This window comes from Accipiter gentilis, chromosome 8 (assembly GCF_929443795.1).
Source record: "Accipiter gentilis chromosome 8, bAccGen1.1, whole genome shotgun sequence".
Lineage (NCBI taxonomy): Eukaryota > Metazoa > Chordata > Aves > Accipitriformes > Accipitridae > Astur > Astur gentilis.
Window position 1 is genome coordinate 40877333 of NC_064887.1, and position 13994 is coordinate 40891326.

At 51.8% G+C, this 13994-nt stretch overlaps 1 protein-coding gene across 2 annotated transcripts in view; it reads right to left on the reverse strand.

The window, feature by feature from the left end:
• Positions 1-13994, reverse strand: part of CTXN1 (cortexin 1) — a 43293-nt gene that overhangs the window by 4247 nt on the left and 25052 nt on the right. The window contains exons 2-3 of one of the 2 annotated variants that reach the window (XM_049808285.1): positions 4014-4131; positions 1903-2371 (exon numbers count right to left, since the gene is read on the reverse strand). The exons of the other annotated variant lie outside the window; for it this stretch is intronic. The gene's annotated coding sequence lies outside the window, so the exon portion shown is untranslated. The remainder of the gene's footprint in view (positions 1-1902; positions 2372-4013; positions 4132-13994) is intronic. 2 annotated transcript variants of the gene reach the window in all.

Here is a 13994-nt window from a genome sequence, read left to right on the forward strand (position 1 = left end):
TGTTAATTTGGGAATGGCAAATATCTAATGAGATATTTATTTAAAAAGAAGTATGGAGCAGTGTTTACTGATGCAGGATGCCATCTGGTATGGAGGGCTCACCCTTCCCACTGCAGACACCTCCAAACCGAGAATCTGAGTGGGCAGGGAAGGGAGGTTATGGGCTCTCAGCAGGGATGGGGCTGCACAGCACTGGCATGACTCAGCCTGCTCTCTGGACTACACCCAGACACTCCTGCTAGCGCCAGCTTATTCCACCCTTTAAGTCCTTGCAGGATTTTGACCAGGAGTCAAGACCTGGAGATGGGTCGTGGATGGGAAAGCACAGGAGCCTGGAGAAGAGAAGGCTGCGGGGAGACTTTCAATATTTAGAGGAGGCTTTTAAGAAAGATGGAGATGGGGTAACGGCTTTAAACTAAAAGAGGGGAGATGCAAGGAAGAAACTTTTTACAATGAGGGTGGAGAAACACAGGCACAGGTTGCCCAGAGAGGTGGTTGATGCGCCATCCCTGGAAACATTCAAGGTCAGGGTGGACGGGGCTCTGAGCAACCTGCTCTAGTTGAAGGCGTCCCTGCTCATGGCAGGGGGGGTTGGACTAGGTGACCTTGAAAGTTCCCCTCCAACACAAACAATTCTATGATTCTAAGAAGTGTCCAAAGCAGAATCAGAGCCTAGTTAGAGAAAGCAACTGAGAAAGTCTTCTGTGACAGCTGGAAAGCAATTTCTGGATACTAACATTTTGGGTATTGCTTACGTCCAATTTACAGTGGAGTAACCTTGCTCAAAAAAAAATCTGTTCCTCCTTCAAGCAGTTTACTCCCACGATCAAATAAAAGATAAAGCCGGTAGCCTTGGCAAAGCCGTGCTTTGCTCTGCGTTAGTGCACAGTCCATGGAGCTGGGGCGCAGGGGACGGTGAGCGGGGAACCCAGCTCTGATCTGGGGTCCAAGTGATAAGGCAGCTTTGCAAGTCATAGGTAAATTTGTCTCAGGGTGCTGGGAGGTTAAGTAAGTCAGCTTTGCAACACCTGGCACTGAAAGGTGTGCCTTTTATCAGCAGGAATTAAAAAAGATCAACACGATTTGCACAATAAAGCCGAATTGCACCAGAAAGGCTTGATCTGCTCAAAGAATGAAACTGGAAGGTGACATGAGCCACAGTGGAGCAGGATTTAATTGCATGGTGTCGTGGATGCAGTCCAACAACTAGGGAATTACTCAGTTTACACACTTTTAAATATACCCAACTTAGTACTTTTATAACCAAAAATAGACATTTACAATTATATAACAATGAGAAATGACACTGATGTCTTAAAAGGAGAAAATGGAGCCAGTTTTGATGGAGGAGGGCTAGGAGGGGCTAAAATGCTTAAATTCAAAAGAAGCTTTCTTAGAGACCAGAATAAAATGACTGCACACAGAATAAGAACTGGAGCAAATTCATTAGGACGGTGCTAAAATAACCCTGCTTTGAGAAGCACAGCCCTGCTGTTGCCCCCCATACAAATCCGAAACACCTAGGAGAAAAATTCAAAAGACAGATGCATTCAGGGTCCTGGGAATGTCAAACAAAGACGGTTTTGTGGCCAAAATGAGCAGGGCAGGGGAGCAGTGTAGCATAAACACTAATACAGAGCTCCGGCAAAGGGCTGAGAGCTCATCTGCTGCTCTGTGGGAGCCCGGGGGCTCACAGGAGCCGGCTCCGTGTGCTCCCCTTGGCTAATATTCATTGCGTCGCTGCACAGGGTGCACAACCGCCTGTTGCAACCAGACAGCAAATGCGATCGCCAGAGAGATATGAAAGCAAACGCCCTCGCGAGGATTGCAAGCAAACAAGTTTCTGCCTGAGCAGGAGGATTTCTAGGACCTGAGCTCCTTAGAGATGGGAAAAGGCTTTACTTGCAAGTGCAGCAGGGCTGTGGTCCTCCCTCCGTCGTCGTTCCACGTCTGTGCCGCCAAAGCGAAGGGTCCGTCTGTCCGAGGAGGGTCCGCTCACCCCTGCTAGGATGGAGGCAGCTGGACGCCTTTCTGGGAAGTGCACCCTTGTGCTTGGCACCGTTACACGGAGCTCATGAAGCTGCCGAATTCTTTGCAGGGTTTACATTGCCTTTTTAAGTCAATGTGGCTGCTGGGTCAAACAAATGAATCCCACCGGGTTACTGCATGGTTGCCAGCGTAAGCACAACCAGAGGCTCTGCCAGGGGAAGCTGAACTTCCAACGGGATGCAGGGCCCCGGGGCGAAGAGCTGCGCTGTGTCCTCAGAGGTATTTCTGCACCGTATTAACGCACGTTGTGAACCTCCCGGCTGGCAGATGCTGAGAACACAGGGCCGTGTTCTCCAGCTGCTTTATGGGATGCGCCCCGGACCTGTGAGCAAACAGGGCTGGGACTATCCAGATGAATTTCTCTCTTCCCTTCCTACGCATCCCAAAGCCAAATTGCTGCTTTGTCCCTGGAAACCCGCTCCCGTCTTTGCCACCGACTGCTGGTGCAGGGCTCACGAAGAGGCCATCTCCTCCATTTCTTCCTCAGCAGACAGCCAGGCCCAGCAGGAAAAAAGTTGTCTCTCTGTTCAAGAATCCAGGCTGCTGGGAGACCAGTGTGTCCAACCTCGCCTTCCCACCTTCCCTCTTATTGCTGCCAGGGAGGCACCCGAGCCTTAACCCCAGCACCCTCCACTGAATGTCCCTGGCAGGGAGAGACCCTCCTGTCCCCACCGAGGTGGGTCCATATGTTGTACAGACAATTCTGTGCCCCAGGAGAGATGCTGAGACCCCCCCCCTCTGCCTTCAGCCTGGCTGTGTCTGAACCAGCTTCGGGGTGCATCTCGCTCTGGCCGTCCAGGCAAACACCAGGCAGCTGCCCAGGGACAGGCAGTGCCAGTCTCTACCAAGATACCACAGCCCACGTCTGGGCTCCCTGTCTGTTAATGCTTGTGACCTACAGCAGGGTCTTGGGGGTCTCCTTCATGAACCCTCTCAGCCCTTCTCCATCACCTGGCCCGGTGAGGGCTCAGCGTGTGGCTGGACAAGGACGTACGGGGCCCAGGAGACATCCTGCCATAGGTCTGGACCAGCTGCCAGGACCCATGCCCAAGGAAGATCCCAAGTCTCAGCATGATCCCCCAGTTGGTCTGATGTAGAGAGATGTCCCCTCCTGCTCTAAAGCCTGCTTGCAACATCCCTCTTCAAGCACCTTCCACCACAAGGAATGGCAGGACAAGCTGGGACTCCAGCCCAGCCCGTCTGTACCCCAAACCCTGATGTATGAGCTTGGCCAGTCTTCTGCTAAACCAGCCCACAGCTAATGAGAAGTCCACCTTCTCTATCACCGCTTTTCCAAGCCCATGCCACCGCCGCGGAGGGGCTCTCCCAGCACGGCAGCTCTGCTGGGCAGGGTTGCAGCCACGGCCAGCAGTCAGGGGAAGATGAGCAGACCATGGACACGGAGGGGAGAACCGAGCAGATCAGGCCAGGGCAGGAGCGTGAGACACTGAGTGTGAGGGATGTCCCAGCCACATTTTTGCAAGTGAAGGGGGCAACCCTTCATTCAGCCAAGGGGGGAGGTTTAGCCCAGCCCCAGCTAAGCAGAGGTGCTTGCCCCCACAGCCCAAGCTCTGTGATCCCTGGTCGCCCTGGGGGGGACACGGGAAGCCCACCCAAATGCAGGGCTCAGCAGCACCACCTTCACATGCCTCCTCTCTGTGGTCATCCCAGCACTCATGGAAATCCCACCACTGCCATACCAAGCCACCAGGGAAGAAGACAAACCCCCCCGGAAAGGTTGCTCCCACCCATCCCACTCCTGCCCTCTCCATCCAGCCTTGACAACCTCCATCAGAAGATGTACCGGACCCCAGCAGCGGACAAACAGAGTCGGCCCCATCTCCCGAGCCTACCACCATGAGGGGTGGGCTGGTCCCTGGCAGCCAAGCGCAGAGGGAACGACCCTCCCCAGCTCTGCTCCCCATAGCATGAGCACTCAAGAGGGGATGGGGCACGGACGGTACCTGGCTGGCATGGACTCCCGGCTCCATCCCTTGCCATCTCGAGGGAAGAAGCAGCCGCCTCTCTCCTGGAGAGCGCGCAGGGAAGGCAGCTGCTCTTCACTCACGCTGGAGCGGGTTCCTATGGCGATGCAGAATCAATTATAATAAAAGGTGGAGCACAGCAATTGGAGATGAGAGAAGTTTCGTGAGCTGCCTGCCTGGGAAAGCGAGACCGTGGGAGAGCGCAGGGCTGGGGGCTGAGCCTGCCTGCCTGGATCCCTGTGTTCCCCCCCAAAAAGCCCCTCTAATTCCCAGGGCAACGTGCCTGCATCACTGCCCCTCCAAGACATCCAAGACCTCCGACTATCCACGGTGTGGACCTGCTCATGGCACCTGCTGAGCAGTAGATCATTTGCACATGCAAATCCCGACAAAAGAGAAGCTTTCAGGTCCTGATGTACAGGACCCCCAAGGGGATCGAGGCAGGTAGTGGTAGGAAGAGACTTCTTGCGAGGGAAATCAGGGGGACACCCACTGCTACCCGCTCTGGAGAAAAATAGACCCATCCCTCCTCATCCAGGTGATCAGGAGGGGAGAGAAAAGACTCCAACTGGCTGTTGGAGGCACCTAGAAATGTGGATTAGATGCCAAGGTTACATGTAGCTGCTGGGAGCTGATGCAATCCCTCCCCATGTTGCTTCCTCCTTACAATTTCAGCAATTTCCCCGGTGCAAAAATTCATCATGCAAAAATTAATCACCAAACCATAAAAGCAAAAACTCCTCTATGTGTAATGGTACCAGAGGAGCGTAATTGTGATCCCCAGCCCCTTCAGCACAGTGCAGCATGCTCCCTTCCTACAACGAGGTGATTCATTGTAAATATCTGGAAATAACCACCCCATTTCCTGCACTATCCGTCTTAGATGCTAATTGAAATGGTTTTGCTGAAAGGTGCCTACAGAGAGCGTTCTCACACTTAATCAGTGCAGGGAATGCTCACCGCCTGGGGCAAAGGGGAGGCAGGCCACATTAGTGGCCTCCCTGCAAAATTAATATTGCTTTGCTAGTCATCCGTCCTCTGGCAGGACTGGGAGCGTGTGAATGAACAGTTCCTAAAGGCCGCCTTCACACCCACTCATGGAAGAGTCATGGGAACCTTTTGTGCTCTGCGGTTGCACCCTTTGTGGAGCTGTGTCCCCTGCAAGCCACAGGATCCTCGGAGCCCCCCCTGCTAATGGGAACCCACTGGCAGAGCATCCTCCATGCAGTCCACCCCAACTCAGCCCAGTATAGCCCACTCCATTCCAGCCCAGTCTAGCTCAATATAGTCTAGTCCAGCCCAGTCAAGCCCCATCTAACCCTCCCTTTGGCCCCACAGCCATGATTTTCACGTGTCTCACGCGACGTGATTCACCAAGAAACCTTGCCACGTCCTGAGCATCACAGCTCCCAGCTAGGATGAGACCTCTGAGCTGTCACACGCCAGCACAGTGTCCAAACTCACGGTAGCAGCTGGTCCCTGAGACGATGGCACAAGTTTTCATCGTTTCCAGCTGTTGCTTGTTTTTCAGACCCAAATTTCTGGGGGCTTCCCTGTGGCCCCATGCCTCTCCAAGTGTCTGTGTCTTTCCCGGTCACCCTTTGCCCCAGGCTGTTGGGCTGTGAAGACAAGGGTGCGCAAACCAACCCCTCTGCGGGTGCCCTGGCAGTTTGCATCCTTGCTGTGCAGAAATCTGCTCCAGCTTTTGCTAACAGTTTCTAAGCCCGATGGGTGGCGAGGGGTCCTCATCACCTCTCCCAGCCCTTCCCCTCCCTCAGAAGCTAGCTGGGTGCAATGCACAGAGCCGCTGTGGAGACCCATATGGCAGCCAGCACCCTGCACCATCCCAGAAGGGAGCACCCCATGCCCCAGGGCACCCTTTGTCCCGCAGCTCCTGTGTCAGACGGTGACAGCAGCTCTGCTCCATGGTGGAGACTGTGACTGCATCTCAATGAGCTCCTGCTGATTTTATCTCCTTTAAACTGAGGAGGGTTGTTTGTGCAAACACAATTACTTCAGCTGAGGGCTCTTCATGAGCCCAAGCATGTTATGGGTAGGACAGGATTTCCCTTGCTGGGATTGTCTCCAGCGGAGCAGGCTGCATCTGTGACACTGACTGACTGGTCTCTTCGCAACGAGCAACAGCCGAGAGGGGCAGGAATAGTGCTGAGCATGCAGGTTTGCAGCAGTCCCAGCCCACACCTTCCCAAAAGCACGGCGAATAGAGTATCTGTGAGCAGCAGCAGAGCCTGGGTGCAGCAAAGACCCTCACTATTACAACCTGGTTTGCTCTGGAGTCTTCCCAGACGAGCACAAAACCACACCAGGCATGGGGGTCACTCCTTGTTGCAATAGCGGCAGCAACTTCTACTGTTCTTCCTGGTGGCATCTTGCAGAGACCAAGAAAGTCTCCTCTGGCCCAGAAGTTTCCAGCACTGCAGGCAAAGAACCCATCAGACCGAGGCAATAGACCTTGTGTGGGGACCCCCCAGCTCTGGGGTCTGTGTGGGGAGAGCAGATCTCTCCCCTTCAAGGAAGAGGCAGCAGGGTAGCCACAAAATGGCTTTACTGATTACATGTGCGGATACCCCAAGACCAATGACACTGGGCAAGTCGCCCATGCATTCCTTCATAGTCAAGCCATAGTGTACACGGGATCCCAGGTCCAGTATACGCAGGACACCAGCCCTACGGGACACAGAGCAAGACCTGTAGCATATGCAGGACGTCTATCCTATGTCTCCCAGGACACTTGCAGGCAGTCGGATGGGTATATGTGTAAGCTGAGAGCATGGAGGTAAAGATTTCAGTTGTATCCCTGCTTGAGCTGGCCACCTATACTCCAGACAGGTGGGAAATATTTTTAAAAAGTTATCATTAAAAAAATAACGAAACAAAATAATGAAACATCTTAACCTGGATGTGGAACCAGTGCGATAGGCACACCGCATTGTGAACTGCAGCGGAGAGCTGACGCAGCGTGTGCTCTCCCCTGCACACCGGAAAGGGCTGCATTGCTGCAACCAAATGTTAGAGCCTGGGAAACCAAGAGTGGGCAATGCCACCGTGTCTACACCTAGCCTAAGAAAAAACATCATCCTGGGAACTGCTGCCTGGGTGCTCCTCCGCCTGGTGCCAGAGGCGGTGGAAAAAGCCCCACAAAGAGAAGAGCAACACCGGAGCATTCCGAGTCCACACGTGGACCGTGGCCCATCAAGCTCTGAGCGATGCAGAGCTTCCCCTGGGCAGTCCCTGCACGCTATCTGCACATCTCCCACAGCCTCCAGCACGGCTGAGCCCACGCACCCGACCAGCCTGCGCACACGAGGACACGTCCCGGGCTTTGAGAGCACAGAGTCCTCTTTTCCCCCAGTATTATTTGCTCTCCTGCACGGATCCTCTGCCTTCCCAGCACTGTACCCTCTTCCTCTGTCCATGAGCAGACAAAGAGGAGCTGTGTCTACACTGGAAGCCTAACTCCAACTGTTCTAATGCTTTTGTCTTGAAATTCTCTTCGCTCCCCCCCCCCCCCCTTTAAGTCTCTCTTAAAAAATACATGCCTGGGGGAATCTCTATGTGGGGAGCTTCCTACTCTGCCCTCACGTCTTGGAGGGGTTTCAGAGCTGGAGGATATCCTTCTGCTGAAGATTTTGCCTCTTACAATAAAAAAAGGCAGATGAGCCTCAGGGAAACTCAGGACACAAGTTCCCTGAGGCACATGGAAGACTCTGGCATTCAGAAATATCGATCCTGACTGCACTTCAGAGCACGGATTTAATACTGCACCGCAGCCTGCACAGTCACTGCCCCAGCAAAGCCACCAGGAGGGGTGGTCCAGGCTTTAGCTTATGCTAAACTAATTGCACTGTGGAGACAGCAAACGAGTTTGTTCTTCCTGGACTTAAAGGACTTGATAATTAAATGAGGTTTAGCCTTTGCATTTATCTCACCACTCGGCCAAGCACTTTTGAAAGAAAAAAACAGAGTGTTTCTCTAATCAAAAATCTATTCACCTATGAAACGCAATAAATCTCAGAAAGGGATCTAAGCACTTTTTTTAGTGCTGACGAAGTAATATTGTAAAATACTGCAGTCATTGCACTGGGTAAAACCCTGTGGCATGGAATGACTGTTTGTGTCTTTGAGGACAGTGACTGCAAGCGCACACTTGGATGCTTCAGTTCGAGGCAAAAATAGTTGCCTATGGCTCAGTGAAAACCATTCTTTATTCATGCAGGTTTCACCGATTAAAGATTTTAATTTAACTGCCAATGGCAATTAATGAAAATTAACTTCTGACTTATTGTGAGACTAGATTGCAGCAAGTGCTGCTGCTGCTTCAGAAGGGCTGGACAACTCAGGGAAACTTCTCGCCTCTCCCTGGTCTGAAGGCAGGTCTGTGCTGGGCTGCTGCAGACTGCCAAGGAGCGAGGCAGTGAGGATGGAGCCAGGTCAGATGTACCGACTCCTTTTCTTAATCCTTTGAGATTGGCAGGGCTAGTGGCACGCTCCCATCCCCTTTCCTGGAAAGTCCTGAGTGCTGACCTGAACCTTCCTTCCAAGGGCTGAGGACACATTTCTCAACATGCTTGGGTGACAATGAGGGGAGAGAGTGTCCTTTCCCGGGCTCATCCAGAGCACTTGGGAGCAGCTGACTCCTCCGTAACAGCAGCTGATCAAGCAGGGAATTGCACCTCATTACTCTTTCCTGTGAGCCAAGTTCAGCTTTGCAAAGCTATTATGGATAACATGAAGGATGCTTTATAGTTGACCTGTTCTTTGATACCTGCGAATGTTGTGACCTCTTCCTCCACAGCCTCCTGCCCCCAGCAGGTACCAAGAGCTTCCCTTAACCATCATGGAAAGGAACCATGGCCCTTCAGATCCTCCAGCATCTGTAGAGTTCATGACAGCATCATCTCTGAGTCCTCTGCAGCCAAGGACTGCCATAGCCACCATCAGCCCGAAGAGGACCAAGTCTAGCCAGGGGAAGGGCACGGGAATACGGTTCCTAGGCATCGACGTCTTGGAGGGTGAACAGGCAAGTGCAGTGCAACGCAAAGATAGCTGCCCCGGGCCCCAAGCCTGCACCTTCCCTGTCTGTTTTCATCAGGTAAGACAGGAGCATCTCAAAGGTCATTCCTCTTTGCTCCCAGAGGCTGCTGCTGTCACAACTTCTGCCTAAGAGACATAATTTTAAGAAAATCCAAGATGGATGTGTCACCAGTTGCTGTGGCTTTGATGGCTGGCATTGGTCAGCAGACTGTTGATGACGGACTATCGAGATCTCCTACTTGATCATCCAAGTTTGTCCAGCTTGGTCCATCTAATTCTCTTGAAGTTAAACTGCTCCACTGCCAGTAACCAAGGGAAAGAACAGAAAGGCTCATGAGCTGACCCAAGGCTGGCATGCAAAATTGGAACTGTCACCAGCTCCAAAATTTGCTTCAAGCAAATGTTTGCTGTCTTTTGAAGCAGACCCTCCTTTGGGAAAAAGATCCCTTGGACTCAGCATAACAAAAGCCAAAGAAGCTCTTCCTGCACCCCCAGAATGTGTCCAGAAGTGACTCGCTTCTCCTCACCTAGCAGCAATGCCAAGGGGTTGGCCAGGTGATTGGCAGCTGCTGGATCAAGTCCCCTGAATCCACAGCTAAGGAATGTTATTGATGTTGCAAGGTCAAGACACTTGAAAGCCGGGATTTGCCAGACAGAAGGTTGCCTCAGCCACTTTAATTAGGTCCCCTTCTGTAACAGCATTATGATACAGCAATTAATAACAAAAATCACTCACTATTTCTTCCTATGCCTGGGCAGCTGTTCAATGTCTCTGCTTATTTTCCTTTTTCGGTGTTTGGCCCTGCTGTTTTTCATGCTCCATCCAACCTTGTTTGGACTACAAGGCTATGAAACCCCTTTGCAATTGCTATGGTGGACTCAAGCCCCAGGATTGCTGAAGAATCACCCTCCCAGGCCAGAGGGTGAGGACAGACAGGGGGTTTGGAGGAATTTGTTGTTGGTTTAAGTCTCATCTTGCCAGGTGTATGAACTGACATTTTCTTCCCATGGACAAACATGAGCCAATGAAGAGGTAATCACGACTATGTTTTGTTTCGGATTCTATTCTAAAAGACAGAGGTTTTAGCTGCAACGAGAAGGAAACATAAGTTTCTGCCAATTTCATTGAAGCCAAAATTTTCCTTCCAAAAAAAAAAAATGTACCCTGTGGTAGATCCACAGCAAGGTCTTGTAAACAGGTAGAGCTGAGCACAGTGACAAGCAATCAATATATGATTTTACAAAAGAAGCCACTAGGCAACCCTGGCTCTACAAGAGACAGGAAAGTGAGGGAAGACCTGCTCTTCTTACCCCAAATCTAGCACACATAACTGCTGAGGAAGACAGAGCCGCTGGAGCCCTGTTGCACGCGCCACGTTGCGCAATGCATCTGCTAAAGTCCTTGAAATAGCAGCTCTGCTCCTCATGAGGTGGGACGTTGCTTTCAGTCTCCTTCCCACCATCGAATAGCCAGGAACCTTCTCATTTCCAGCTCCGTTTTGTCTCAACCAAGTCCATACACAGATGCCCAGACCTGCTGGTCACCAGGGACTTTTCCTACCTGTGTGGCACAAGCTGAGACCCTCCGTGTGCCCGTGGGCAGGACGGGGAATGGGGCTGGCATGACAGGGCTGACATGAAACACCCGGCTACTGCTGTGCTGTGGGGCAGAGAGGGAGCACGCCTGCTTCACTCTAATTAGTGTGAATCATTAAATAAAATGTCCCCTTCCTGACTTCAGCATGTGTTAGTGAAATAGCTCTATCAAAGCTGCCTTGTCAGGGGACAAGAAGTATCTTTCTGCTGGGATTATACAGCCGTGGAATTATCCCTTGCCTTTGACAAGATCAATTAATTACTTCAAAGTCATTTGCAGTAATAAATTAACTTCTCTTCTTTCCTCCCCGTTAAGCTGGAGTGTAGCTGCTGAGTAAATAGCGGTATCTGGGCAGGCACACAGTGCCCAGCTTGTGACCCCCGTGGCCAGGCTCTGAAGCAAATGAAGACGGAATTTTGCTCCCCAGAGGTCTCTGCTGGGGTCCCTCAGCTCGCTGCCCAGCCATGCTGCAGGTCTGCAGTCCAGACATGCAGGAGCCTGGGCACCCCTGGGGTCTCCCTGTCCCTCGTTGTCGCAACCATGGATGCAGACATGCTTTCCACCACCGCACTGAACGAACATCTTCAACCTGCAGAACAGTTCATGCCTTGCAGCCCAACTCATTCAGGCAGATGGGATTTACCTCCCTGTTTCTGCTCAGCCACCAGATCGAATGCTCAGCACCAGTTAGAGCAGCACGGAGAGCCATCCCAAACTGTCCCCACGTCTCCCTGCGCTCCTCCCAGAGGTGCAGGGGTGGTCTCATGGGATGGACAAGGGTCCCTGCTTGGGGACTCTCTCTTGGGCTGGGATGTGAGCACTGGGTAGAAGCTGAGAAGCTGGAAAGAGTCCAGAGGAGGCTGAGAAGGGGAAGGAGGTCCTCGAGCAACAGTTTCCAGGGGCCAGGCAACGCAGACAAACGTAAGGAAGAAATCCAGAGGTTGAGTCCCAGAGAGAAGACTCTCGAGATCTCTTCAGACAGCCCACAAACAGGGAGAACTAGGAGCTGAAGCAAGACCAACACAGGGGGAATGCGCCCACGGCTGCAGACAATCAACCTCCAAAACAAATTCCTACAGCTTTCCGTTGAAACCAGCCATTTTCTAGCTGAGCTAGAGTGGTTTTCCAATAGCTCTGCTGGTAAATGAAAAAAGGTGAGTGCAAGGCTGCTCCCCAGCCAGCCCCGTGCCCAATGGCTCACTGGAGTATTACCTGGGTGTCTTCTGCCCCTCAGTCCTTCCTTGAGTCTTGGCTGTGCAGAGGGACAAAGAGCACTGGAGGACGTGGGCACAGCCACATCAGCCGGGGTCCAGGCACTTGGTGCCACCAGCCGTGTGAGGACAGCCCTGGTGACTGGCTCTGTCAGACGCGCGTTGGCAGCAACTGAGCCATAAACCCTGCAGCTTTCTGGTTGCTCTTTTCTTGCCACGGGTCTACAGAAGTAGATTTCTTGTCGAGGCTAAGACAGGCTGTGGACTTGACCCTTCCTCCCCCAGTTGGGGAGACCCATCTGCCCAGCTCTGGAAATGGTTCTGCCAAACCCAGGCCCACACAAGGGAGTAGCATCCAAAAAGCAACATGGTTTTCAACAGATATATTCAAATGGTGTGTCAGCCCAGGTGACATGAAGGCTCTGGGACACAAATTGTGTTGACGCCTTCACTGGGACACATTAATCTGGTCCTAGATAATTCACACAGAGAGTCTAGTGATAAAGAGAAGCATTCCCTGAGCAGGCTCTTTCTGAAAGAATTTGTCACCATCAATAAATTGCTGGGAGATTTATTTCTGCCAGCCTTAAAACTGCACACAAAGTAATGTGATTTGTTCAAACTCTTTAACATGCTGTTCTCCTTGATTTAAAGTCTGTTGAACTATCTTTATTTTCTTAGCACATTATTAATTCAGATTCTGGCTCTGACGTGAAGGAACTGAGATGCCTCTAGAGTCTGTTATTGGGGAATGAAAGGAGGAAAGGGCAGATGGAAGGGCTTAGACAGAAAAAAAACCAGCTCAGTGTAACTCCAAGCTGGGAATAAGCAAATGTTATCCGTGTCTTGCACATCACTTACTTACATTCTTCATGCCTACAGCTTTGACCGCATCAAGATAATGCAGCTACAGAGCTTCCCAGGGGTCTTTCATCCAAGACTACATAAATGTATTTCACTCTCCTCAACTCTCTGACTTGCAATCCCAGCTCCAAGGCCAGGGCAACAACTCTCCAAGACTTCACTGAAGTGAACTGCTGGCGCATTGGACAACAGCCATCTCCAACCCTTCAAGATAGTTTGCCAGCTTTTGCAAGACACCTGCCCATGCACAATTTAATGCATCTTTCCTTCACAGCAGCACCTCTGAGGCCCATGGTGAGGAAGTTTGTGCTTCTAACTAGGCTTTGTGCCACAAACTGTGGCAACATCTCACCAAAACTGCCAGCTCCAGCATCCATCTCCACCGAACCCCAGGAGCAGGGATGACAACCTGGGGAAGTGTTCAGCCCAGAGCTGGAGCTGGTGTCATCTCCAGCAAGGACCCACGAATAAGCATGGAAACACCCCATAAATTACAAGGAACAGGTCTCCCACCATTTTTTGTACAAACCCAGCTAACTTCCACCCTGTGTTGGCTGTGAACAGTGGGTAAATTGCTTATGGGAACCTTCCTGCCTTCAACCTCCACGTCCCTAAGCAGGGCTATGTAAAACAACTTCAGCAATTCCTTGGCTGAATAAAGCTCCCAGTGAACATCTGCTCTGAAAAGCAACAACCCTTCACCATCTCATTAGCAAATTCCCCAGGAGAAGGAACAACCTTTGCAGATGCTAACTAAGCTTTTGTTTGCTGTGCCCTTGCTGGGAACAAGAAGTCTCCGGCCAAGGGCGAGCAAGGGGTCACCCAGCCCCAGGCAACGGGACCTCCAGCGCTGGATGGGTGCACTCAGCATCATTAAATTCGGCGGTGAAACCAAGATGCACAGTCACTGCTTCTGTAGATAGGGACTCTGACTGCCAAGCTGGCTCCTCAGGGATACACTGGCAATCTGGAAGAGCGTGAGCACCGCAAGCTCTTGATGCTAATTGCTCGGCTTTGGCAGTTGTGCTCCTCTGTCTTCTTCTGTCTGTATCCTGATACAACCAGAGGCCTCAGCATCTTCCTTCAGGCACAGAAGAGACACTTCCACCACCCTGAAGACCTCATGATCTCTCCTAATGTCATGGGGGAAATTGCCGGTCTATTGCCAGTGGGGAGCACGTGGGCATTCTCCATGCTACAAGCCACTTGCTCTTGGTCTCTGACCTGCCCATG